The 26,585-nt window shown below is 39.1% G+C and overlaps 1 protein-coding gene and 1 pseudogene across 8 annotated transcripts in view; one reads left to right on the top strand and one right to left on the bottom strand.

Moving 5' to 3' along the window:
- Positions 1-26,585, bottom strand: part of PARD3 (par-3 family cell polarity regulator) — a 644,288-nt gene that overhangs the window by 118,243 nt on the left and 499,460 nt on the right. The gene's annotated exons all lie outside the window — the stretch shown is intronic.
- On the top strand, positions 21,027-22,565 carry LOC141371242 (ubiquitin-conjugating enzyme E2 E3 pseudogene; annotated as a pseudogene).

The following is a 26,585-nucleotide window of genomic DNA, read 5'->3' as shown; positions in this document are numbered from 1 at the left end:
CCTGGACTGTTCTTTCCTCCATGTCTGACTTCCTTGTGCCCTTCAGGATTCAGTTCAAACGGCATCTTAAAGAAATCTCCTTCCTCCTGAAGTATTTCAGCACCCTGATTAAGTCCCTGTCATAATCTGTAATTAAATATGTATTCATTAATTTTTTTTTTCAGTTAACTCCAATCCCCCTGACATAAAAGGTGGAGACTTTGTTGAACTCACCAGTCTGCACCCAGCACCATGACCTCAATATATATTTGTTGAATGAAGGAATACATGAATGAAAAAGTAAATGAAAGACTACCATTCCTGTTTCTGTAAATGAAGAACTTCCAAATACCACAAATAATTCAAAAATCAGAAATATCTCTATTTCTTACAAAGGATGATTTGCAAGGCAAATGAATAACATATATACACTTCAGGGAGAAAACCACTTAAAACATACTAGTCCATGGTGGATTCTTTAGAAACACTGCTTTATTTACCCACTGATGTACTATTGGTAATTTTTTCTTATCTATTTACCAAAGCAATTTCTCCAAGGAACTCCATGAATCTGAAAGCAATTAAATTACTATTAATTTTTTTTAAGAGTCTATAATTTAGACCACTGATTTAGTTTGGTCTTCCTCTTACTTAACGTAACTTTAGTGAGTTTTGCTGCATTTTCTGCATTCATTTTTTTTTAAATATTGTTATGTTACAGAGGTATAAAAATTCTTTTAATCCCATCAGTTGGAATATCACAAGTTTTCCTAAAAATACCAAGTCTACTGTTTGGTGCGATAGGGAAGAAGCGGGCAAAAGAGCCGCAAAGTCAGCTCAGCGCTGCACTAAGCATGAAGATGACTTGGGTCAGAATCAGCTCAAGGGCTGGGAAGATTCCGGGCAGTCCTCCAGAGTCTCCCACTTTGACTTTTGGTATAACCTCATTCAAACTGTTTGCCTTTGTAATGTTCTCTCCTACTCATGGATATTTTTGTGATGGGTATTTACATATTGGACATTCACATAATATTATTTACAATTGGTCACTATTCGTGGATAATTTGCTTTTTTCCAATTCATCTATGTGTTTATAAAATGCCACATTAACTATCACTGCTGTTTAGTTACTGAGTTCTAATGACTGACATAAACAAACAAATGTGTGTGTGTGAATGTGACTGGCATGAAATCAGATCTTGCCGAGTTCTGACTAATGATATACCCTTGTAATCTTATTGGTCTAAATCTGAATCAGTGACACATATTTACAAGAGTGAAGGTTACAATCATTGCTTTTGCATTTGCATGCCTTGGATATTTTACATAGTATTAAATGATTTTGATTTGTTCTAAGAAAATGTCTGATGATATCCACTTTGATGCATTTTCCATCTGAAAAGCTTCCAAACACAATATTTTTCCTCTAAAAGTACTGAACCATGTAAGAACATTCACACATTTTTACAGGTGTTTATATTAATGGAGACAGAAGATACCAAGGAAATCCTGCACAACTAAAGGTTGCTAGTAGGACAATGTCATCTGTTCCATAGCTGGTGAAATAGGAAATGCTAGGATGAGTGTTAGAAGATAATCTTGGAGATTATGCCTAATCCAACAATCTACTGAAGTACAAGGCCAGTTTTAGGGTGTGTGATGGCCATGAAAGGAATAATCTACAGCTTATGATTGAGGGAAACAGGGCGAGAGCACAGGGACTGGAAGGTTAATGACTAAGTTCCACAATCTAACAACCTACTGTCCAGTGACACAATATCAACCAAAGAAAACTATACTGAGTAATAGATACTATATTTATTTTAGTACTCACTGTAACTCCCTACCCCTCTTCAGTTTCCAGGGCTGCCTGATCATTTTAGTTTTACTATCACTTTTACTAGGGTTTTTCTCTCAATTATAATAAAGAACTGGTAATTTATTTAACTGTGTCAAATGAAGAGTAAAAATAATGACACTTCCCTATAACGAGTATATGATAATTAACAGCTTAATTATAAAAAAATAGTCTCTCACCTCTAGTAAAGTAGAAGCCTTTTTGTTGTGGTGGTGGTTTTTTCTGTTCAGCATTATATAAAAACTGTCTTGAGCCCTGAGTGTCTTGCAACACTAGCTCACAGGAAAAAATGGCTCTAGACCCATGGTGATGCTCAAAGCCTAAAACTGTTAACAAATGCCAACATTTCTGAACCAAGACAAAATATTCAAAAGTTTTTGTGGGATTCAAGAAGGAATAATGTGGGATAGACCTTCACAATTCCCCTAGCCCCAATCAAGTCCATTCTTGAACAAGTCTGAACGATCTCCATTATGTGAACATGCTATTGGCACATGTCTGTGGCTCTTTTCAGCAAGGGGGAGGGGATGGGGCGGGCTGAGAATTATGATCCTTAGAACATTTGGAAACTTTAACAATAATTTAGCTCCTGGAAAAGAGTATTGCCAATATTTATCATAGTGGATGTTAAAATAACATAGAATTAGATGCTCTACGAAAAGAGTTTTTTGAATTCCTACTAAGAACAGAGAAGCTGTAGCTGACAGATGCTGAGGTCAAGCCACGCAGCCTTTTACAGCTAATACAAAACCTATTACAGCACTCAGTACACAGTGTTGGTTGTCAGAACGAGCATGTGTCTTTAAACTCTTAAGCACAGATTAGAGGCTTGCTTCCTGAGGGTTTTTAGTTTCTTTTAAACAGATGGTCCAAAGTGAGGATGAAGGAAGCTGTTTTGATCCATTGTGTAGGTACAGAATGTTATCTTTGTTTTGTTTAAGCATTACACTACCTAGAGTTAAATAATTGGGTGACAATTCTTCAGCTTTACTTTGAAGCTAGAGCACATGCGAACAAAGTGTTTGGTAATTTTTCTTAGCATATTTGCATAAATGTTTACTCTCCTGCAAATATGAATGTAAATACAACTATCCTCAGTACTTATATAGTTATTTAAGGGATGGGCATGCTTCTAGACACATTGTTTATGTATTTTTTTAAGCAACTGTGATCATCTTTGGTAGGAAGGAGAAAAGCTGTTATTTGCAAAGTTTAAAGATAGGAGGCCATCGCCTTATTGATGTTTCTATACAAGATCTCAAACAGCTTTCAAAAGGTAAAAAGTAAATCTTCCTGACACATCTTTTGATTTTACAAACTATGAACACATGAGTGTGAATTTAACTCTGAGATTTTGATACTTCTGAGCATTTGCATACGACACTATTCTGATATACATTATAACCTGAAATTACATTGCTAAAATAATAAGGCTCAAAGCAGTACTTCTCCATGAACGTGGAATTAGGAATAAAGAATACTGTCTTTCTAAGCTTAGCATTTGAATGCATTATTTTATATGCCTCTCCTGGCTTGGCTTCACACTGGTAAATGGTGTTTCATCAGCCCAAATGATTGGGAAGATGGTTCATGAATTTAGTTTATGAATACTGACACATTTCAACCCACAAATAGGGATGTAACACTGCATCAAAATGGAGCTAAAAGAGGAAAAAGAATACAGCAGCCAATGGGAAAATCCAGATGAATTGAACAAAGGCACTTAATTTAATAATGAAAACCACTCCAATGTACAATGTACTGTACTATACCTCTAGCCATTCAATTATTAAAATAAATGCATATTCAGATGTTTCCCAAAGATGCTTTCTTTCTCCTTCAGATTCAAAAGAACGCCTTTCTAATCCAATACAATTCTTTTCACTCTGCATTTCAGCAGCTGTCTTTCCTGATTTCTAATCAAAGCTGATGATAACTGGCTTTGGCAACAGACTGTAGTATCCCAAATGAGTAATTAAAGCTATAAATGTGCTCACTTCTTCCTCAAAACCCAGGGTGCATTTCATAGCCTAACAGTTTCAGGCTCAACAAGGCTCTCCTGGTTTTTAAATTTGGTCGGGATCTTTAGTGCATTAATAAAGGAAGGGCTGAGGTTTTGTGTTAGCATTTTTCAATAGCCAGTTCTACTTAGACAATACAAATGTCAGTAGGGTGAACAAACTCCTTCAGTCTCCAAAATCTCCCCCACATATGGGCCCAGGATGAAGAAGCTGACAGCCAATAACAGCATTCTACTAAGAAAGAGAAATATGGAAAAAAAGAGGATATAGCATTTTAAAGAAAAACAGAAGAAAATATTTTCCAAAATCAGAGAAAACGTTTAAACTATGCAGGGCAGAACACTTTCGCTCTCTGTCTGAGAAACAGTGGTCAAGGGAGGAGATGTCCACTCTGAAATGTACTCTACCTTGAAGGGATCTAACCTACCTCCTCCCCTGTAAGAAAGCTGAACTCATAAAATGGAGAAAAAAAGTAAAGATACACTGTGTCAATGTAAACCCTAAACAGCATTTTCCTTCCAGTTCTTAATAAATGCATGATACGACCGTGAATACATGTAGGTTTTTCATATATTTAATTCAGAACAGACACTTAACTCTGACATATTTTAAAAGGGGAGTAGACCTTCATTAGAAATAGAGATGGGTATTTTTTTAATCCAAAATAAGAGAAACAGTTCCACATTTCTAAATGTGTTTGCTTACATGCTTAACTGAATGGAAAAAAAAAAAGACTCAAAATAAGAAAAGTTTACTTTATATTAAATCGAACAACTTTTATTGAAGGTTACATGCCCTCTTAAAGTATATTGGTGAACTACTCAACTCTGAGAACAATTTCTTTAGTCTCAGACCACCCCGAGGCTAGCAGCCCAATGAGCCCTGAAGGGGGATAAAAAATGAGAGAATCCAGAAGAGCAAGGCTGGCCATGATGGAGGGGCACTCTGCTCCCGGCTTTCTTTCTGAGACAGCCGGTGGAACATCAACCTTTGGCAGAAGGTCAGACCGAAGAGGTGGCAGAGGCCAAGGATGAGAGAGAGAAGGCGAGTAGAACCAACTTTTACTTTCAGGTGGAAACTCCTGAAGCAACCTCTTTTATAAAACCAAAGCGTTCTTCCTTTGGGATTTGCCTTAACTAGAAATGCCTTACTATCTTTTGATAATATCATTTGAAAATAGAGAAAACGTGGATTTTTAGAGTTTAAAAATGTGTTATTGATAAAATACAATTACATATTCAAATTTGTAAGAGAGTATTGGATAGATCAGAGTGCATTTTAAGTTGTTAAAGGATAGTAGGAAATTGATAAATATAAACAGCAGCTAATAATCACTGAGTACTTACTATGTGACAAGCACTAGTCTTGGCACTTTACGTGCATTAGCTCATTTAATTCCCTTATGCTATTTAAGGCAATATTATTATTCTCTTTTACAGACGAGAAAACTGAGGCTTAGGCTGTTAAGCCCAAATTAGTTTGACCAAGATAAATCCATAAAATAAAATACTGTAGCCATTTAAAAAATACTTTTGTAGGAGAACACTGGCAGGGAAAAGAGGTCTGTGACGTACTAAGTAAAAAGGCAGGTCACTAAAGAGTTATGTATAATATGATTCTATTTTTAGTTTTGAATAAGTACACATTTGTAAATATCGATCTGTGTATGTGTGTGTGCCTAAGAATGTACTCTAAAATGTTAATAATTATTATTTTGGGGTGAGATCATCTTTCCTTTTTTTATTTCCTTTTCTATTTTCTAAGTTTTATACAAAAAAAGTGTTACTTTAATATTAAAATAATTTTAAGGTTTAGTAACAGGAATCATACTATTAATGTATATTAATTCAATGAGAACAGTTTCCAGAAGGCTTCGTTCTATATTTTCAAAGAAGAATTTTTTTAGAAGGCATGTAAGAAGGGTTAAAAGCAAAATCTCTGACAAATAGGTTTCTAAATACAGCTGAGACAAGGCAGGATTTTGAGTTTGGTGAAAAGGAGGTGCTTTAAAAACCTGAAACAGAAAGCACCATAAAGAGAAGACTCATTTTTGCTCCTGGTGGGGACCATCTCCATGACATACCCAGTGGTCAGCAACTGCCACCCAGCAGGATTGTCTGAGAGTAGGTAAGAGCGCTTCCCAAGCAAGGGGAAGGAAGTGCACACCCCATACAAACATACATATATCCACACATTCATAGAAAGATACATACATAAAACCTAAAGCAAGGATCAGCTGGCACCTACTGCTTGCCCGCCAACTACAGGAGCTTGCAAACAGACAGACAGGACACGTGGGGTCTCTGTATTCAAGAGGGCAGAATTAGAAATAATAAAACACATGAATGAATAGGCCACGCTGAGATAAGGATACGTGTATGCAAACATTAAAGAAGGGTAATGGGCCAGAGAGGGGCTGGGGGGTGGGGCGGCCTGTGGAACTTAGATGGGGAATCGGAAAAGACCACCCTGAAGAGTGAGCCGGGATGACAAGAAGAATTCAGTCATGTCCAGATCCAGGGCAGGGCATGCAGCAGACGAAATGCCAGGTGCAGTGGCATGAGCATGGGGACACTCTTGTTGGCCAGTGTGGCTGGGTAAAGGGAGTGCTGGGGAGCATCAGCCCAGACAGCAGTGACCCCAGCCATGGCGCGCTCCACCAGGCAGGCCACAGGAGAAGGAGAGCAGAGCGTCCAGAGTGCACGGAAGTGAAAGGGCGAGGCTGGATCAACAGCAGGAGAAATAAAGAAGAAAACAAACGAGAAGGATGGAAAGCAACACTGGAATAGATGCAGGTCCAAGGAAGCAGGAAAACAGAGTGAGTGCTTAATGCAGAGCAGGGTCAACGTGTCTCAGTCATAACTGCAATGAGCGGACAGCACGATGTTTAAGGAGACTCTGCAACGAACTGAAGAATGGCCACAGACACACAGCTCAGGGAGCCACCACCACCAGGGCCAGTGGGGGTGAGAAGGACGACACAGAATTCAGAAATGGACCGGTATGTCCAGACTAGAGCACCTTTCTCAAGCTCTAAAGAAGACAGGATGGTCCACAATGGAATCATGCTGGCCTTGTCCACTCACACTCAGCTGTGTCTGCTTAATTTGACTGTGACGTCAACAGGTTATAATTACATTGTACATATTGAGCTCTTAGCGAAAATTTTTTTCTCACTTGAAGTCCAGTTAGACCCTTACCTGGGTATTGCTTGTAATAGAAATATCTAAGTCCAGGAATATTCCAATAAACCACTAGTATGGTAAGTTATACTCTACTTTTCAAAGAGGCTGCATCTACATCTTTGAATTAATGCATTACTCAACATAATTCTAGAGGACATGGAAGAAGTCACCAGGCAGGGGTAACTACAACAGTGTGACACACACAGGCAGACCTTTATATTTTTAAGTACACTTTCACATATATACTTTATTTCATATATACTACTACTTTCACATATATAGTATATTTATATACACTTCCTTTTTGTAACTGGCAGACCACGTATGATTCTATCTGTTTTATAAATTTGTAGAAGACTACTGATAATCAGGTGACTCACACAAGGCAGCAAGCCTATTTGAGGACAGTGGTCCCACAGGCCCACAGGTTTCCTGACTCTACATCAGCTGTTTTTGCCACAGTACCCCCACCTTTAAAGGAAAGATAATGATAGGCAGCAACCACCCTCGTCAACACCCCCACCCCTCAGTTCCCACTTCTGTAAAGTAAGGGGCTGTTAAATCAAGTCCTCCCAGGGGCACCTGGGTGGCTCAGTCAATTAAGCACTGGACTTTTGATGTCAGCTCAGGGTTGTAGGATCGAGTCCCATGTCCAGCCCTGTGTCTAGCTCCATGTCCAGCCCCATTTAGGGCTCCGTGCTCAGTGTGGAGTCTGCTTGTCCCTCTCCCTCTGCTCCTCCCTGCCCCTGCTCGTTCTCTCTCTCTCAAATAAATAAATAAAATCTTTAAAAAAATCAGGTCCTCCCAGCAACCGTAGAAACTGTAGAAACCAATGATTCTAAATAAGTATATTTTAACAAAATTTAATGAAAACCAGTATCTCATCATCAACAAAAGCAACATTACAGCTGTCAAACCTTTACTACCCCTCGACGTTGGAAACTGAGAAATGATTACCACCTTAAGGACCTTGTTAAAAAGTGTGCACATTAAAAGTAATTTACAGAACCAATTCTCTGTTTGCAGCCACAGTTTAAGAAACAGGAAAATGTATTTGCATTTCTATCTTGTTAATTCCCGTGTTACACTGGTGTTACTAATAACATAAAATATTTAAAATTTGTGTTACACACAAAGCCAATTATAATTATCTAGCGAGAAAACAATTTTATATGGGAATCTAAAAATAATCTATTTTACCACTGCAACGGATCACACACATTATGAAATAAATTCTATCACCAATTAATGTTAACTGTGTTTCATCTACTGACAGTCCAAGTTTGAAATCCTCTCATCCCAGATGATGCCCACATTCACAACACATCACTCAGAAAATACTGGATACAAAATTGTTATTACACACATGCAACGTATATTAAGTACATTGCCCAATATGTCACGTTCAGGGATTATCTCATTTTATTTACTCCATAGTTTGGCCAGTAGCTTATATAGATTAAATTCCATTTAAAATTAAGTCTAAGATTTTATAATGTACTAAAACTAAATGCTTCTTCAAGTAATTGTACCTCTCATTGAATTTTCAAGGTCTACTTATTAAAAGGGTTGCTTTAGCATAATATATTTTTGTCAGATTTTTGACGTACACCACAATTAAATATATTTGTAATAATGCAAGCAGGCTTTATGCCAAATGCTTTATCTATATTATCTCATTTATCCTACACAATTCTACAAGGTAGTAATCATTATTACTTATTTGTATACAGTTATTTCACTGTACAGATGAGGGAATAGAGGTAGTTTCCCAAATTCACAGTGTTTAAGTTTGAAACTTATGTCAGTACATAGTCCTTCTTTGTGGTTGGCCAATTAAATTGATAAACATGCTAATAAGCTTAACATTGTTTCTCCTGCACCTGGACTTCAATATTGCAATATGGTAGCAGGACGCTCCTTTAGACAATGTTTAATTACCAGCCTTTTGCTGAGAATTTGAAACTAATTGGAATAGGACTTTGTTTAGTGTAAACAGACATCTCAAAAGAAGCTGATTAAGGGATAATATGTTTCTTACTCAGGAAACATTTAAAGGAAATCAGCAAAATGTTGTGCCTAGTTAAATGTAGTGCCCCATAGTGCTTGAATATCTGCACAGGAAGAAACACAGACAAGAGCAGAGATCTTGAAGGGTCCCAAAATAACATGCATTCTTTGTTTCCTTGGGATTCCTAGACTTGAATCCAGCATTATCAGCAGAAGGATATATCATGGTCACTAGCTTATGAAATGTATCAGGGAAAAAATCTGCATATATATAAATACACACACATACACACACACCCCTTTAACAATACTGAATTCGAGTTATTTTGTCCTAGCCAAAAAAAAAAAAAAAAAAATTTACAGTGTAATAATGGATTTGTAAAGTGATTTATTCTGTTCCATGTCACTGATGATACTGCAAAGTTATATATAACTAATTTGTATAAACTGAATCACACTTAGATGCTGAAGTCACATGCTACATAATCTCCTTAAATCAATCAAATTACTCAACAATTTAAGCCAATTTTTTTTCATTTATTCATCCACATGCCCACCTTTGAATTCTCCAAAAATGTGCAAAAGCATCTGGAGGGTATAAGAGTGAAGAAGGCATGGCCCTGAGCCTTATTTCCTTATAAGAGAAGTCAGCCACATGAGAGTGATCACAACCCCATGCATGAGATTGCTTTCTAGCTGCAATCTGAGTCTAAAAGCAGCTCTCAGGGAATGCCTTAATGATTTCCCACCATCACTAAAGAAGACATCTAGAACAAAATGAGAAAAAATGCAAATCATGCAAAAAGTGGAGGGAACGCAGATAGCTTCTAACTATCCTATACAAACACTTACAGAAATCCTTCAAAATGTTATGAATCCAAGAGAAAGGAGAGACTCATTCCAAGTAGATGTACTAAATTTGCAGAGATGGCATCTGGAAAATTAGGATTTTTAACAATGGGGATAAAGACAGCCATATGCGTCAGTTTCAGACTGATCTGAAAAAAAAAAAAAAAAAGCTTATGTGATGGGGACTATGGTAGGAAAATGCCTGACACATTCTGGGATAGGAAATAGCCTAACGTGACTAGAGTTTTGACAAGGGCAAACACACAGGATTAAGACTGTGGTGGTTCACCAGGAAGAGAACACCACACTCGATAAAGTTTGGACTTGATTCTGCAGTGAGTTTTTCTGAGCAGGAGCAATGCCACTCAAACTAGACTTCAGAAAGGTGATGCTGACAGGACTGTGTAAGATGGATCACAGATCGTTGAGAGGGGTGTAGAAGTATAAGTGCTGCTACTTCACTACACCAGATAAGGGATAATATATTCCTGAGTCCGGACAGTGAAATAGCTGGGGAAGAACTGGTTTGACAAACAGCACAGAAACAACCAATAAAACCTCATCACTAGACACAAGGATGAAGGAAGGGGATTCGGGACGAGCACAGGATAAGAGAGCAGGATGGCAGAAAGAGTAGACAGAGTGGACACCATGGTGGTTATGGTTTTGATAATAGAGATAACACTAGATTTGTTACTGTTGAGAGTTTGGGCTCCTGTAAGTATACCCAGAGAGAGAGGTGGGGAGCAGGGCTGGTACTCAGAAATAGATCAGCTCTGCTTACAATGACCTCGGGAATCCGCTACATATAAGTGACAGTTGAAGGCACACTAGGAAGAAAACTAGAACAGAAAGTAGATACTTGAGAATTACAACATGTAGCGGACAAAAGAGCCACCCCCCAAAAGTGGTGGTCAACAACGAAGACATAAATTAGAGCGTAAGAGACAAAGGAAAAAGAGTGTCCCATAAATCCAATGTGAATGCCTTTTCAGGATGATGTGGAGGAGTGGTCATCAACACTAAATATTTCAGAAAGAACAAGGAGGAGAAAGACTATGCTATGGTCTCAAGATTTGGCAATTTTGTCACTTGGAAAGAGCCTTCCTTCCTTCCTTCCCACCCTCCTTCCTTCCTTCCTTCCCTCCTCACCCTCCCTCTGTAGAGAGAGGGGAGCCCAACGTGGGGCCTGAACTCATGACCCTGAGATCAAGACCTGAGCCGAGATCAAGAATCAGATGCTTAACCTACTGAGCCACCCAGGCGCCCCTGCAAAGAGTCTTTCTGAAGCCAATTGTGAGTGGTTTAGGAGTAAGACTGGGTGAGTAGAATGAAGACACCCTCAGAAGAACAATTCTTTAAATATATTTTAAGAAGTTCCATTTCTGGCAACAAGAGTGTGTAAGTGGTGTAGCGTTCCCTTCATATTTTAAGCAACTGGAAAACTATAAAAACTATTTTTAGAAACTGGGTGTGAGGAAAACTAGGACTGTAATCCCCAAGAAAAGGAAACAAATGAGGTGAGCCCTACCAGGACCCAGGCTTTCTGTCTGCTGGCAATTCCCACACTGCAGTGCAGGGAGGGGGACGCAAATGGCACTGTAGTCCCACAGACAGAATTCTGAATTGGGGGAGGCTGAGGTCGTCAGAATTTGTGGGACAGATTTTCTGAGAGGAGAGATCTACACTGAAGAACGAGCTCCAGACATCTCCATGTGAACACCAAACTGTGCTTGGGTCAGGTAAAACCCCACGAGCCTAGACAGGAACAACTTCTGTAAAAAAAGAAAATCATTCCCAGGCAGCAGTAAGATGAACAATTTGGGGCACTCTTAAAGTACCAGTAATTGGGCAAGTTTTATCCAACTGGAGGAAGAGACCTCATGGAGTACCTTGGCTGACCACACTGAGTAGTCCGTCAAGAAGGGCCACATCTTGGAAATGGGGTTAAGTTAGGCCTCAACATGAAGGCTACTCTCGCCCTGGCCTAAAAGAGATTTTTAAAGCAACCTAAAAATAAGAAACAATCAGCAAATAATTTAACCGCTTGCCAGGAAAGATCCAACAATCTTACAAAAGAGAATAAAACCCAGCTCTCAATATAATAAAATTCAAAATGTCTGGCATCTTTTATCAGATGTAAAAAGGAGGAAAATGTAACTCACAACCAGGAGAAAAATCAGTCAATAGAAACAGATCCAGAAAATAGAGTGATGGTGAAAATAGAGAAACAAGGGCGTTCAGCAACTAATTTAAAGATAGTGTGTATGGTAAAGGACATAAAGGAAAACACAAACCTGATGAGGAGAGAAATGAAAGATACGAATATTTTGAGGGTTCCAAGGAAACCAGGGACGCAATGAATACTTACGAATTGATTAGGGGAGAAGACAATCTAATACTGTCATTTCACTGCTGTTCAAAGAAATAAGTGGTATCATGATTCAGAATGATTTGCACACTGAGCCCTTTATACAAATGAGAAAAGCACAAGGTCATGCTACTTTAAACCTTGACTATTTAAAACAACACATTACTGCTAAGTATTACCCAACTCCCATGTTTTATGTTCTTCGCATTACAACACCATTCAAAACCTGGAACCGTGTACCCACAATCAACTGATTTAGAGTAGTTTTATAACATTTTTAGGCATCCCCAATCACACAGTAGACATTCTTTTCTAGATCATTTCACATACTCATTGACTACAGTTCTTTGATGCAACAAATTTCCAGTGACTGATGAATGATAATCTGTACTCTATCTTTTAAGAAGGGTGTTTATATCACCAAGAGCTTGGAAAATGGATCAATTCAAAATAAAACATTTTGCTAACAACTTTCATGGTTCACTGGCAGAGAAAAGAAGGCTTATTAGCTTGGCACTCTAGATATGGCCTTGTCCATATGGTTAAAAAACATACCAGATTTTTAAAAAGTCAATCAAACCATTCTGGTCTAGCTATTAAAATAAACAGCATGGTCAATAAAACTGGCTGTGTTATTTAAATCCGTCTGTTATTCTCCCAAAAGACTAGAAGAGCATTACCATCAGAGACTGGATCTGTATTTCTCTTTTAGCCCCAATAGCTTCTAACACAGATCATGATGCATGGTTATGAAGAACATATTTTCTAAATATAAAAACCGGGACACAGCTGACATATGGTCTAACAATGGGACAAAAAAATTTTAAATACAGATGAATTTAACGAGGCTCACAGAGGTTAAATAACTTGCCAAACATCCAAGTAAGTGGCAGAGCCAAGATCTGAATCTAAAGCCACAATGGTCTACTATATCACCCTGCTTCACTCGCTCATGCCGGCTTTCACACGTCAATCGAAGGCTGAAAAGCAGGACAGGCAGGTTGAGAGGATCATAAAGATAAAGTCCAGTAAATCTATCTTAAGCTTCTCCCAGAATCTTGAAGAGCATCATATGCAAAGCCTAGAATTATTGAAATACACATACTCACACCAAGCAAGTCATGGTAATGCTGATATGTAAGAATAAAGTATTTAATAGAAAGAGTTATCAACAAACATTCCAAAGGTAGGCAAAATGTAAGGAATAGCTCTGGGTGAAAAAGGATTAATAATTTTTAATGGTGGATAGTATCTCCTAACACATAAGCATTCTTTTAATTCTCCATTAGTAGATGTTTATATATCTATTGGTGGCTCATTAGTTTTTGAGACATATTTCTGGAAAAAATAAATCTGGGACATAAGGAAAGTCAGCATTAAGTTTTCTGGGAAATATTAAAAAGAATGGTTTCGATCCAAATGAAAATATTTATAATTCTGTACACATATACATTTACCAAATTTTTAAGTACACAAGTTTCTATTTCTTAATGCTTAGCAATTTTTGCTCAGCATGAAAACTGTTACAGCTAGTGAAAGTTAATAAGATGTACTTTACACAAAAACTGTTTAACATGGCTGTGGAAAACAGACATACGCTATTTCATAATCAATCTCAGGAAAATGAAAATACCTATCCATCTACTTATTTTTCAGTGCTCGCATCAGCTTGTCAGAATCAGTGCTAGGCATGTTTTGAGGTTTTAGGTTAGTTACTTCCAAAAAAAACCTAAGGCCTATGTATACATTTAAGTAGAGGTACTTGGAATTTGGGGTTTTAAGAGGTTCTGATCTGATGCCTACGTGCTGCGTGGGCTGTGTCTAGCTGCGATCAGTCACATGCAGCCAGGGAACAATTTAAGAAGAAAGAATGGCTCTTTCCTGCTTGTGCATCATATGAACATGAGGGCCCAACTCTTGGCTTCACTGCGACAGAGCCACGCTCCCTAGGTGGCAGCACAGAAGCCTCAGACAGGGCCACTCCCCGCAGACACACAGGCACACTGAGCATCTGAGGATAAGTGCAAGTGTACGTCAAAAGCAACCAGAGGCATGTTCTGAAAATAAGGTATATGCACAGATAGTGATCTCATCTGCCGAGTATGCCACACACAAGATGCTTTGTTCTTTCAAATTGATGGCATAGTCTAAGAATGTGTCCAAGTTATTTACTTCCTGACTTTTGCATATGATAAATCAGTCCTTAGTCTCGGAACATATGAAACAGAAAATTTGCACGTTATCATCAGCTGTTCAAATGACAAAAGGAAACTGCCTAAAAACGTGTGCGCTCACATGCGTGGATGCATGCACGTGCACATACAGCTTTGCACAGCCTAGAACTCTTAGCTTTAAGTACAGTTAAAAAAAAAAAAAGTTGGATCAATTAGCAGCCCTGTGAAGAATGTTGGAAACATCTTAACAGTGTCTCAGAGATGAAAGAGTATAATACAGAATGAGAAAAAGAGGGAAAGTTAAATTATGTCTGCAGTCATAATGAATCAAAGCCCAGAGGGAGGTCTGCAAATCAGCGGGTTCTAATGAAATATTAAGGTAAGTGATTATTGATGAAAAATGAATAAGCCTTTTTGATTTCAGCAACCTTTAAATCACACCTAGCTAATTAAAACAACTCAAACGCATTCATTTATTCCTTGATGGGCATTTAGCTATCCTTGGGTATAATGAGACCTCATTTTGTGAGGTATGTATGTAGCTAATCCCAGGTAAGCAGACAAAATGTGCCAGAAAAAGGCATATCATAAAAGAAAACAATCTAATCCCTTCTCATATATGATTTATCGTTTCCAAGCAGGGAATAAAAAAAAAAAATCACAAGGGACATTTCCTGTTTACCATAAATAAAACATCAGTAATATTCTCTACTACATATTTATTAACACTGAACCTTATTTTAATTAATTATCATATAATGAATACAAGGCATTTATAATACTAATATTATGCAATTACATAGTAGTTTTTATTTAAATATATCACTGAGCTATTTAAAATTGCCCTATTATGCCATCCCACATTCCTGGAGGAAAACGATAAGTAGCCTTCCTAAAGCGGGGGAATCACCCATGGGGTGCATCACGAGCTATGGGAGGATCTCACCCAGCCCCAGGCCTGTGCCGCTTTCATTCATGTCCTCAAATATCATAACTCTCATTTACTTTAGTCTCCTCTTTTGGAAATGAATCTGTGGCTATTCAAGTTCAATACTACACCAAATTACTGTAGATTAAGTTGCTTCCTAATTACAGAAATCAATCAAATGTCCACAGCAACGCACATTTTGGTACCAGCATATAATGTAAAAAGCTGCAGAAGCCTATAGTGGCGTCAAAATAAAAAGTTGAGAAACCTACAATAAATTTTTACACATAAAAGATGCTAAAAAAATACAGAGTCATTATATATCATGCTAACAAAACAATTTATGCAGCAAACTTTTTAGCTTCTAAATGTCCTTAGAATGCAAGAATACAGGGGCGCCTGGGTGGCTCAATCTGTTTACCGTCTGACTCTTGATTTCGGCTCAGGTCATGGTCTCAGTCATGAGACTGAGCCCCATATTGGGCTCCCCGCTTGGCGTGGAGTCTGCTTGAGATTCTTTCTCTCCCTCAGCCTCTCCCTCCACCCTGCTCTCTCTTTCTCAAATAAATAAATCAATAATCTTAAGAACTCAAGAATACAGATGATGATGTAGTGGTAGCATAATAACAATGATGATGTTGATGATGGTAATGATGACAGCAACTAAGACTTACTGGAATCTTCTATGTACAAGGTAGTATTCAAAGTGCCTCGTGTGTAGTCATTCATTTAATCCTCACATACATACACAAAAAATCCCAATGAGGTCAGTAATGTCAATATCCCCATTTCACAGGTGCAAAAAGTGAGGCACGGAAGGCTAACTGGCAGAGCTGGCATGAGAACTTAGACTGTGCCCTTAACCATACATATTTCATATCTACCTTAGGGTATCACATTGCATAATACTGCATCACATCATCTCCCTCTCTCAAAATTACATATGCTCTAGGAAACCTGGAAGAATTATGGACCTAGCATGAGCAAAAGTGATTTTAACAATTAAAATGCTTAGCTTCCTTTTGCAGGTAGAAATTTCACACTTTTCTAAAGCAGGCCCTCTCTACCTGCATAGAGCTTACAGTTTTCCTTTTCTGACACCATGCCCCACAAACTGCCTTTTCTGTGCTGATGAAGAGTTTGGTTTATTCATTCATTCATTTAACATATTCGAATGCCCATATGCCAGGCCTTGGAATACAGCCATGAACAAAATAGACAAAGACTCCTACCTGAAAGTGGAACTTCATTCTAGTTGCTAGAGATGGATGATAAACAGCATTTTTAAAGGTATGACTAGGCCCTATCATAACTAGTAAGCACTAGTCATAAGCACTAGTAAAAAAAGTAAAGCAGGGAAGGTAATTAGGGAGCGCAGGGAAGGAGGGGGAGCATTGCAATTTTAAATTATTTGCATTTCCTCACATTAACCACCTTTAGTCACTGCTGGTGGCTCGGCCTGCTTCCCGCCCCGAGCCCCAGCTGCTGCAGGGACAGAGCCAGGACCCCTCAGAGGCAGCTGAGGCCTTCACAGGTGACAGCTCCTGAGTGTGGCCTTCCGCACAGAAGCACCTGCGACTCACTCCCTCCTCAGGGCTGCAGGGCTGTGGCACCTATGATGCCCTAGAATTCGCCTAGGACGATACACCAACTTGTGTCAACTGGCCTGTCTTCCTTGCCCTGACTAGCCATCTTCCTGGATGCCCTCCTTCCCACTGTTGGCCACACGAAGGTTCAAGCCAGAGAGCCATGTGGGAAGACTCGTCATGCCCTGGTGGCTGGTGCAAGCCTGGGAAGAGCCCGGAGAGCACTCAGGAAGGACATCAGCCCCTGAGGAGGGATGATGCCTGGCCCTACATCGATGGGGAGAAGGCAGAGGCCCTTGCTTACATCTGCCTCAGGCCTGGGTTCTCCCAAGACAGTGGAGTTTATCACCAGATTTTTCATCTCGTTAGGAACACAATCTCATCCAACCTACATACACGTATGTATATGGTCTTGACATAGCCATTTGACTTGTAAATGTTTTCAATAATGTATTAGACGTAAAAGTGGGAAAGTCATGCTCTCGTGCAATAGCTGTAAAGGATGTCCCGGCAAAACCCAGAGCACCTGCCCTTCAAAAGATTAGCCAACACCTTGTTTCAGTTATAAGTCAGATGGGATTGTTAAACATCACAAGTCCCTCAGTCAGCAGCGATAACACTATACCTATATCCAGTTTGCCCTAATCTTATATAAAAGATAGAAATAGAAAAACCAAGACAATTCAAAGATGTGCTGATCATGGGGTGCCTGGGTGGCTCAGTTGGTTAAGCATCTGACTCCTGATTTCAGCTCAGGTCATCTCAGGGTTGTAAGACCAAGCCCCACATCTGGATTGGCACTCAGGGCGGAGTCTGCTTGACCCTCTCCCTCTGCTCATCCCCACTGCGCTCTCTCTCTTTCTCAAATAAATAAATAAATTTAAAATATATGTATATTTTTAAAAAGATGTGCTAATCTTTAAAAGAATCCAGGATAGCATATTTTGGATTCATTTATCACAAAGATGGATTACTGGGACTCTCCCAGATGCAAAAAAAAATTCCTTAAAAATAATATCAGAGGTACAATGAGATGTGCCAATATTTTTGAACTGGCCTGGCAAGGTAATCTGTGTCTAGCAGATGTTCAACAGATACTGCAACTAACTGATGGAGTCCCATGTCCCTTGATGATCCAGGCCTGGAGATATTGCAGACCACATGCCATTCACAGCTGAGAAGTGCCAAAACAAGAATTTTAGATTCTTCAAATGCTTAAAGCCATACTGTATGAAAAACAAAAATATTCTCACAGACCTATTTCGGATCCATAAGGTCAATATCACCAACCACAGCTCCCCTTCACGGCCCCTGAATCCTTGATCTGCTCTCGCAGAAACCACCTGCCTGATAGGGGCAAAGCACCTCTGCCTGTCCAGGCTCTACTTCATTATCCTGTAGGCCTCAAGGCCCCACCTAATTGAGAGTTGAAGACACCAAGGGCCCTAAAGGCTAGGTAAGCCTCACTTGCTGAAATCCATAAATCCTTCCAAAGAATCAGACCACTCAGAGAGAAAAGCCACAGCAGATTACCAGTGGCTTTTAGGGGCAGGAGGTATTAAAAAATCTACACAGTAAAGTGTTGACCATATTTAATATTTACCAGGAGCATATATATAAATCCAGTGATTTAACTAGCCTGCACAGTCAGTCAAAACCATATAAATATATATGTAAAGATTTTTACTTATTTTTATTTTATATTTATATAGATTGTGTATATTATATATTTATATATTATATTATACATATAATGTGCACATAATAATATATATTACATATATTTATAGAGAGAGAGATATATGTATATATAAAAGCTCTGACCGACTTAGGATGCAGCTCAAGCACACCACGTCTTAGAAGCCCCTCCTTCCCCAACCTGAGTCAATCTCCTTAGCACCCTATTTAATTCCTATCACTCTGTGTGCAATATATTGTATACAGTCTGTCAGGTGACACAAGTGAGAGGACCTTGGGAGGTAAATGAGGTCTTGCTCATTTCTGTATCCCATACAAATTGTATCCACAACTTGCAGCACCCAGTAGCCCCCGGGATAACTGCTGGGGCAGGGGATGACCAGCCACAGAGGCTGTAAGATGGGACGTGTACAAAAACCTTGGGCTTATTCAAAAATCTTTAAGCCCTTGAATATTTCACAAAGCTTAAACATGCAGACTAAAGGGAAAAAAAGGAAATGGAAAAGAGGATAATTAGAAATAAGTATTTATCCTCAGTTTTAGTTTCTGTTACAAAAGGGGTGATTTTTTAAAGTTATACTAATGCAACTTGCAAACTCATAAACAAAACTCTTCTGTATCAGAGTTATAATTATACAGAATTTCAGTCATTTTTCTAAGTCCTCCTCCTTTCCCCCACAGGCCACATGGTGACTTTATGAAATTTAGAAAAAATCCTCATGCCTCCTGTCACCAACTGCCAACTGCCAGAAAAATCACCCTAATTGTCCACATCCACAGTGACTAGTTTTATGGTACTCCTAGGGATTTGCACAGTCCCTAATTCCTTCACCTATGTCCCCCCAACACTCCCCGGTTCCATCTGCATTCCTCCCATTGCCCCCCCAATCTTGTTAAAGAATTCTTTAAAACAAACAACGACAACAACAACAAAACGCGGGGCTTGAACTCACAACACTGAGATCAAGACCTGAGCTGAGATCCAGAGTTGGCCACTTAACTGACTAAGCCACGCCCCCAGGAATTCTAAGTGACATTAGAATTTAAGATAGATTTGGACTTAAGATTTTACTTTACTATTTCTCTGCCTAAGTGCCTGACGCAGGTCCAATTTATTATATAACCTTCAAAAGACCAAGCAATTACTGCTGTTCAAACTTTGTACCCGGCATTAAATGACCTATTAAGTAGCAAAGCAGAGACCAGAAAAGAGAGGCAAAAGATATCTGCTATTTGGTTGTTATACAGATTTATTTGGAGGGAACTGTGCTCCGGTCATGATGATCAGGAAGTTCTTAAATGGCAAACTTTGTCTTTTAAATCACATTTTTCTTCACGAAGACAAAATGTTTTTATTTTTAAAATATATTTTCACAATTCCAGAATTATACGAGGTCAACATGAAACTATAGCAGTATTTTTTGTAGGTGGGTGGTTTACAATTATTTTAGATACCACTATTTATAACCTTTGAAAATCTATAAAGGAATTTATCTTTTCACTATCAAATTTTTTTCTTTACAAATTTATAGCAGAAATGTGATTTTAGGGGGACTTATTTGAAGGGACTTTAGAATAATAATTTCCTAATCTGATTGTATTCAAATCAGCAAATAAGTCTCCTCTAAACAAAATTTAGGCAAATTTGATTTATATCTAAATTAGAATAAACAAAATGCATGGTAAAGTTTACAAAATAAAGATTCTCTAAATGAAACTGTTAGCCCTTCATTGGAGCTGCTGGATGTGCTATAAAGTTCAGAGTATGGTATCTTTGAACATACACTTTAATTCAGACTTTATACTATTTCCTCTGTTCAGATTGACATTACTAAGTCACAAGATTTTAGACTGAATTCATGCACATGCAGGAAATCCTCTAGATTCCTGAAGGTAGTATTCTTCAGCAGTTCACTTGGATAATCTGAGTTCTGCTGTGAGCTGAGTTCAGTGGTCTGTTGGTCTTTCCTTTGCTCCAGGTGCAATCAGCACCTGCCCCCCCCACATCCCCATACCCCTGCCAGGAAGGTTAACAGCACCTGGGGCTGGGGCCAGGCAGGCCTCTCACAGAAGTAACCAAGAATTTCAGGTAAAACAGGGTACTAAAAAGTACAAGTTCAGGTTAAGATTCATTTCTTGCCCAAAAATATCTATTCAACTTCTAAAATTATAATACATTTGTAAAAAAAAAAAAAAAGTTAAGCTGAAAGAGCCACCCACCCACCCCGACACCTCACCAAAAGGAATCACCTACGAGACACTTACCTGGCCCCAAAGTATTTTCTTTTGAGAACAGACATTTTAAAAACTCTGAATTCCTGCCCCCCACCCCCCAACAGCTGCCTCCATTTCCTTAAGGAAGGGTTTTTTTCTCTCTCCCTCCCCCACACTGTAGCGGCGCAGGAGCGGGCCGGGCGGGCGGCTGAGTTTTCCAAGAAATAACTTCACCAAGATGTCCAGTGATAGGCAAAGGTCCGATGATGAGAGCCCCAGCACCAGCAGTGGTAGTTCAGATGCGGACCAGCGAGACCCAGCCGCTCCAGAGCCTGAAGAACAGGAAGAAAGAAAACCTTCTGCCACCCAGCAGAAGAAAAACGCCAAACTCTCTAGCGAAACCACTGCTAAGTTATCCACTAGTGCTAAAAGAATTCAGAAGGAGCTAGCTGAAATAACTCTTGATCCTCCTCCTAACTGCAGAGAGAGACCCAGCGAGAGAGGGAACACGAGCAGGGGGAGTGGGAGAGGGAGAAGCAGGCTTCCCGCGGAGCAGGGAGCCCAACGCGGGGCTCGACCCCAGGACCCTGGGATCATGACCTGAGCCAAAGGCAGACGCTTAATGACTGAGCCACCCAGGCATCCCAGTAGTGATCTTTTAAGGCCCATTTCAAATCCTACATCTTGTGAAGCCTTTCCTGCACATCTCTTGAGAGACTTATGTGTTATTTATTCTCTGCTAGTTACTGCCTCTTGTCATTTGCCCTTTCTTGCCAACTAGACTTGGGTATGGGTCTCATGTTTCTTTATATTTTCATCTCTTGGTGTAATGTTCTTGCATTACATTTTAGAATAATTTTAATAAACTTGTTAATATGTTAAACAACAACAAAAAAAACCTCTGAATTCCTAAGGTTTCAATCCTGTAACCCCTGTATAGTCTATGAGGTAGAACTAATAATAAAAGACAAAAACTGATATAGAAAATTCAGTTTTAAAAATATTTGTGAGTTTTACAGAATATATATATATACACTCTAAAATACAATGATTTATTGATCCATTCATTCTATGAACATGAGTCCGTTTTATGCAATTTCAAATATATATTCAAGTAATTACTACATATTCATAGAATATATGAATTATCTAGTCGTTTTCTGTACTGTAACAATACAAAAAGCTTAGAATTTCCACATTTCTATATAATCATCTATTTTAGTGGAAGATGCTAAGGACTTCCCAAACACTTCCTTAATTGGAAAATACAACAAATATTTTTCAATCAACTACTATTTCTCCTTAAGTTACACAAAAGTCAACCAATGAGGAACTGATGAAAAGAAAAGGAATGAAACAGCAAAAAAGAGACTAATTGGGCAGTTATCCATACTCGGGGCTGGGGGGCCAGAGGAAAAGCTCTAGAACATCTGGAAAGTTAATTTAAAAATGGATTTTGGAATCAGGTCTTGATAAAGTCTCCCCAAGAGTTGAAAATGCATCTCACAACAGGGCTCCATATAAATCCTCATGAATTTATATTAAGAGTTGACTGATATTCCAGCTTTGTTCAGGAGAAAGAAAGAAAATAATACCAACCTAAGACCACTATATACCAATAAGATTGGTACTTGAGTCCATGGGTTCGGACTGTCTACAGGACAGGAGGACCAGGTGGTTGGGACAGAATAAAAAGATGAGTTATCGTGCCAAGTTGCATTTAAAGCAGGATCTTGGAGCTTCTGTTAGACGGCTAAAATCAAATGAAATACCAAAACAGCTCAAGCAGATTTCGACCACAGTGTAGCTAGCTCATCATCAAAGCCCCAGAAGTTCAGTGCCCTGCAAAGGGGAAGACATTAAAACAAAAGCCAACACACTGTGCTGGAAAATTATTTGCCTGATGACTACCAAGGTCTAAGATAGTTTTCCCTTATCCTCATATTTCTGTGGAATATTTAAACCTTCTCTAAGGCTAAAATAAATATATAAATAAACAACCCCCATTACACATTACTTCTACAAACAAATTGTGGTTTCAGGCAATGTTAATCAACAAAAAGAATTAAACAAGAAGTCTTTAAAATTAGCCATGACCTTATTTATGGCTTCATTACTTTCAAGATTTCATTTGTTGGGTTGTTTATGTCACCTCAGCCTTTAATTTAATTGCTGCATCTCTAACTATATTAGAACAGCTTAATGAATGGTGATTGCTTGTTTTTACCCACCAAAATTTTTTTTTTTAAAGATTTTATTTATTTGACACAGACAGCGACAGTGAGAGAGGGAACAGAACAGGGGGAGTGGGAGAGGGAGAAGCAGGCTTCCCGCTGAGCAGGGAGCCTGATGCGGGGCTCGATCCCAGGACCCTGGGACCATGAACTGAGCCGAAGGCAGATGCTTAACAACTGAGCCACCTAGGCGCCCCATTTACCCACCAAAATTTAACATTTGCACAACATATAACGACCAAAGAACCACTTAATTCACCCATGTATCTCATGAAGTTGGATTTATACTTCTAGAAGATCCTCTGTTTTGAAAGTAGGATGTGAACCAATATGACACAGTCTGATATAATTAGGAATGAGGCTGAAACAGGAGGTCTTGGAGGCCCGCAGACGCTGTGCTGAGGGCTCAGACTGCATCGAGGAGACAATGAACAGCCACAGAATAATTTTAACCAAGGGAATGAGATGTCAGATCTTTATTTTGCATAGAAAACTCCAGGTACTGGGAAAAGTAGGGATTTGAGGAGAACAAGACTGGAGCGCAGAGAGGGAGATGAGTTAGTAGACCCCTGCCAGCCTACGTGTCGTGGTGCAGAAGGAGAGAAAGGATTTGGAATTATTTAAACTGTAAAACTTGTAGGCCTCCATCACTGAATGAGGTGGGAGGGAGGGGGAAGGGAGGCTGGCTGCCAAAGAAAGATTTATGTCTTGAGCAAATCTGGGGATCTTGGAGATTCGGCTCATGAAACTAGAAGAGGCTTGGAATGAAAGTGATGAATCTGGTTTTGGATAGGTTGGGTTTAGGTACCTGAGAGACACAGGAAGCCTGCACTCCCAGCTGGTAGTTAGCTCCAAGGGTCTGGGGCTTAAAGGAGAGGACTGGGCTAGTGCAGGTTACCCATCACCAGTGCTACACAGTAGTTAAAACTTTAGCCAAAACACCACATAGGGAGTAGCAGTGGTCCAGAGCTATTTCCCTAAAGAATTCAAACTTAGCAGGAAAGAAGAGAATCCTTAAAGGGACAGTTAAGAAATAGTCCTATAGGAAGTAGGAAGCAAGAGGCAAACGTTGCACACACAGAAGCACAGAGAAGAGAGTTTCAGGAATGCCAGAGTGATCCCGAATGGAAAGAACTGAAGTGTTTACTGGACCAGGAATCTCGGAGACCATTAGGAAACTATAATTACACTGTGGTTTGGGAGGTCAGAAGCCCAAAATGGGTTTCACTGGGCTAAAATCAAGGTGTCAGCAGTGTTACGTTCCTTCTAGAGGGTCCAGGGGAGACCGTTTCCTTGCCTTTTCCAGCTCCTAGAACCCACTTGCATTCCTTGTCTCATGGTCCCTTTCTGTCTTCAAAGTCAGCAGACCGGCATCTTCAAATCTTTCTCTGATTCTGACTCTCCTGTCCCCCTCTTTCATTTAAAACGACTCTTGTGATTCCACTGAGCCCCTTTAGATGGATAATCTAGGAAAATCTCCCCATTTTAAGATCCTTAATTCAATCAGATCTGCCATGTCCATTTTGCTGGATAGATAGAGCAACATATTCCAAGGTTCCAGGGATTAGGAAATGGGCATCCTGGGTGGGGGTGGAGGGCATTATTATGCCTACCACAAAGAAGGAATGTGATGTGGGAAAGAAGACCCAGCAGTTTATATCAAATCTAGATTAACCTTTCAAGAAGTCTGGATTAGAAGTGAAGAGGAAAAATAGGGCAGAAAATAGCTAGAGGGTAAAAAAGGATTTTTTTTAACAGCATGATAAAGACATCTGCATGGTTACCCACTCTGTGGAAGAGCGAGCAGAGAGGCACATGCTGAAGAAGGAGCTGAGAAGGACTGATGGAACAGGCTCCTTGCAGGGTGGGGTTGGCAGAGCGCACACAGAACTGGCCTGGAAGAAGGAGAGCTGACCCACAGCAAGTAGGGAGAGGGAAGGAGCCGGGGCACAGATGAAGGTGGGTGGTAGGGTTGGACAAGAGAGGCAAGTTGAAGGGAACAACCCAGTTTGGGACATTTGCTGACGTGGATGGAGCTAGCCGAGGTCAGCAGGTCAGAAAAGGATAGCTAAGGACACTGAGAAGGGCCTGGGGTAGAGCACATGAATCAGCAATGGCACCAACTTGCAAAACTCATCATGACAATGAGATTTACTACCTTTGAGAATGACTTTCTCATATTTCAAGAAAAGCAGAGATGAAGTAAATGTAAGTAAATAAAGTGGTATTTGACTTTTTGAATATAGCAAATACAACTTTGTTATGTGACCCAACATTTTAAAAAGAGCACTTGTTTAATAACTACCTATATCTAAGAAAATTAGTTTTGTTCTCTGTTTGTCACACTTCCTTTTGACACAACTGGATTTCAGTTTTAATGCGGGGGAAAAAAAACAAGTTCAAAAGGGTCTTTTCTTTTAAAATCCACATTTTCTTTTTAGTGGTAAAATGCATGCAAAAAGCATATGATTATGGTATTTATGTTTCCATTAAGGTGTCCTGAACAAGCTGGGGGAGTCTAGCCTACTATTTTCCTGCTATTTAGATTTATAGCAGCACAGTACCTATTTTATTTCAATTATATTTGAGGACAATGCATTCTTGGTGGCAAATGATTGCCTGGTGACAGTCAGCAAATGTCCATTAGAGCTGTTTTTCTGTAGTTTTTAACTACAGATTCTGGTATCTGGATATAAAAATATGAATTGCTTGGTATCTTCAAGTAAATAAAAATATGATTGACCAGCATTTCATCATTTCTTTGTTAGAATTCAAAGCATACGAAGCTTTTAAATTTACATGAAAAGAAACTTTTGGTAAGTGTCAAGAAACACTGAATAAAGTTTATGAATATCACACCTGTAGTTGACCTTTTAAACAAAATGATTATTTAACCATAGGTGAACAGTGGACATACATGAATGCCAAGATAAAGCTATGCCCAATATGCCAACTATAAATTATTTCATAGCTTCACTGTTAGCCTTAATAAACTAACTTACATTAGAGATCCATTTCATCTTGTTTGTTTGTCTGTCTGTTTGTTTGTTTCATTAGCCCAAGAGTACTGCTTTCCAAAGGGTGAATGGACCGGTTGCATTATAGTCAACTGAGGTGCTTGTTGAAAATGTGGTTTCTTAGTCCCCGACCAGACCTACTGCATCAGAATATGAGGGGAGGTCAACACACCTGCATTTGTGAGAAGCATTCCAGGTTCCTCGTATACATGCTAAAATTTGAAACTTCACTATTCCAGAATGCAGTCTGTGACAGTTCTTAAGATTGTGATTCCTGCCCATCCACCCTACCTGGAGATAACCTGATGTAAATAGAAATGTCAAAATTTTAGACAAGGTTTAAGAAGTTCAAGTTTCCGTATCTCCATGGAGCTTTGCAAGCTTGGAATCAGCAAGAATTTCATGAAAGTAGAACACGAAGAACTTCAAAGAATTCCATGAAAGTACAAAATGAAGACCTT

Source organism: Callorhinus ursinus, unplaced genomic scaffold (assembly GCF_003265705.2).
Source record: "Callorhinus ursinus isolate GAN/ISIS: 27379988/994484 unplaced genomic scaffold, GSC_fseal_2.0 scaffold62, whole genome shotgun sequence".
In the NCBI taxonomy this organism is placed as follows: domain Eukaryota; kingdom Metazoa; phylum Chordata; class Mammalia; order Carnivora; family Otariidae; genus Callorhinus; species Callorhinus ursinus.
Note: the sequence above shows the minus strand (reverse complement) of the source record. Positions and strands in the feature narration are given on the sequence as shown.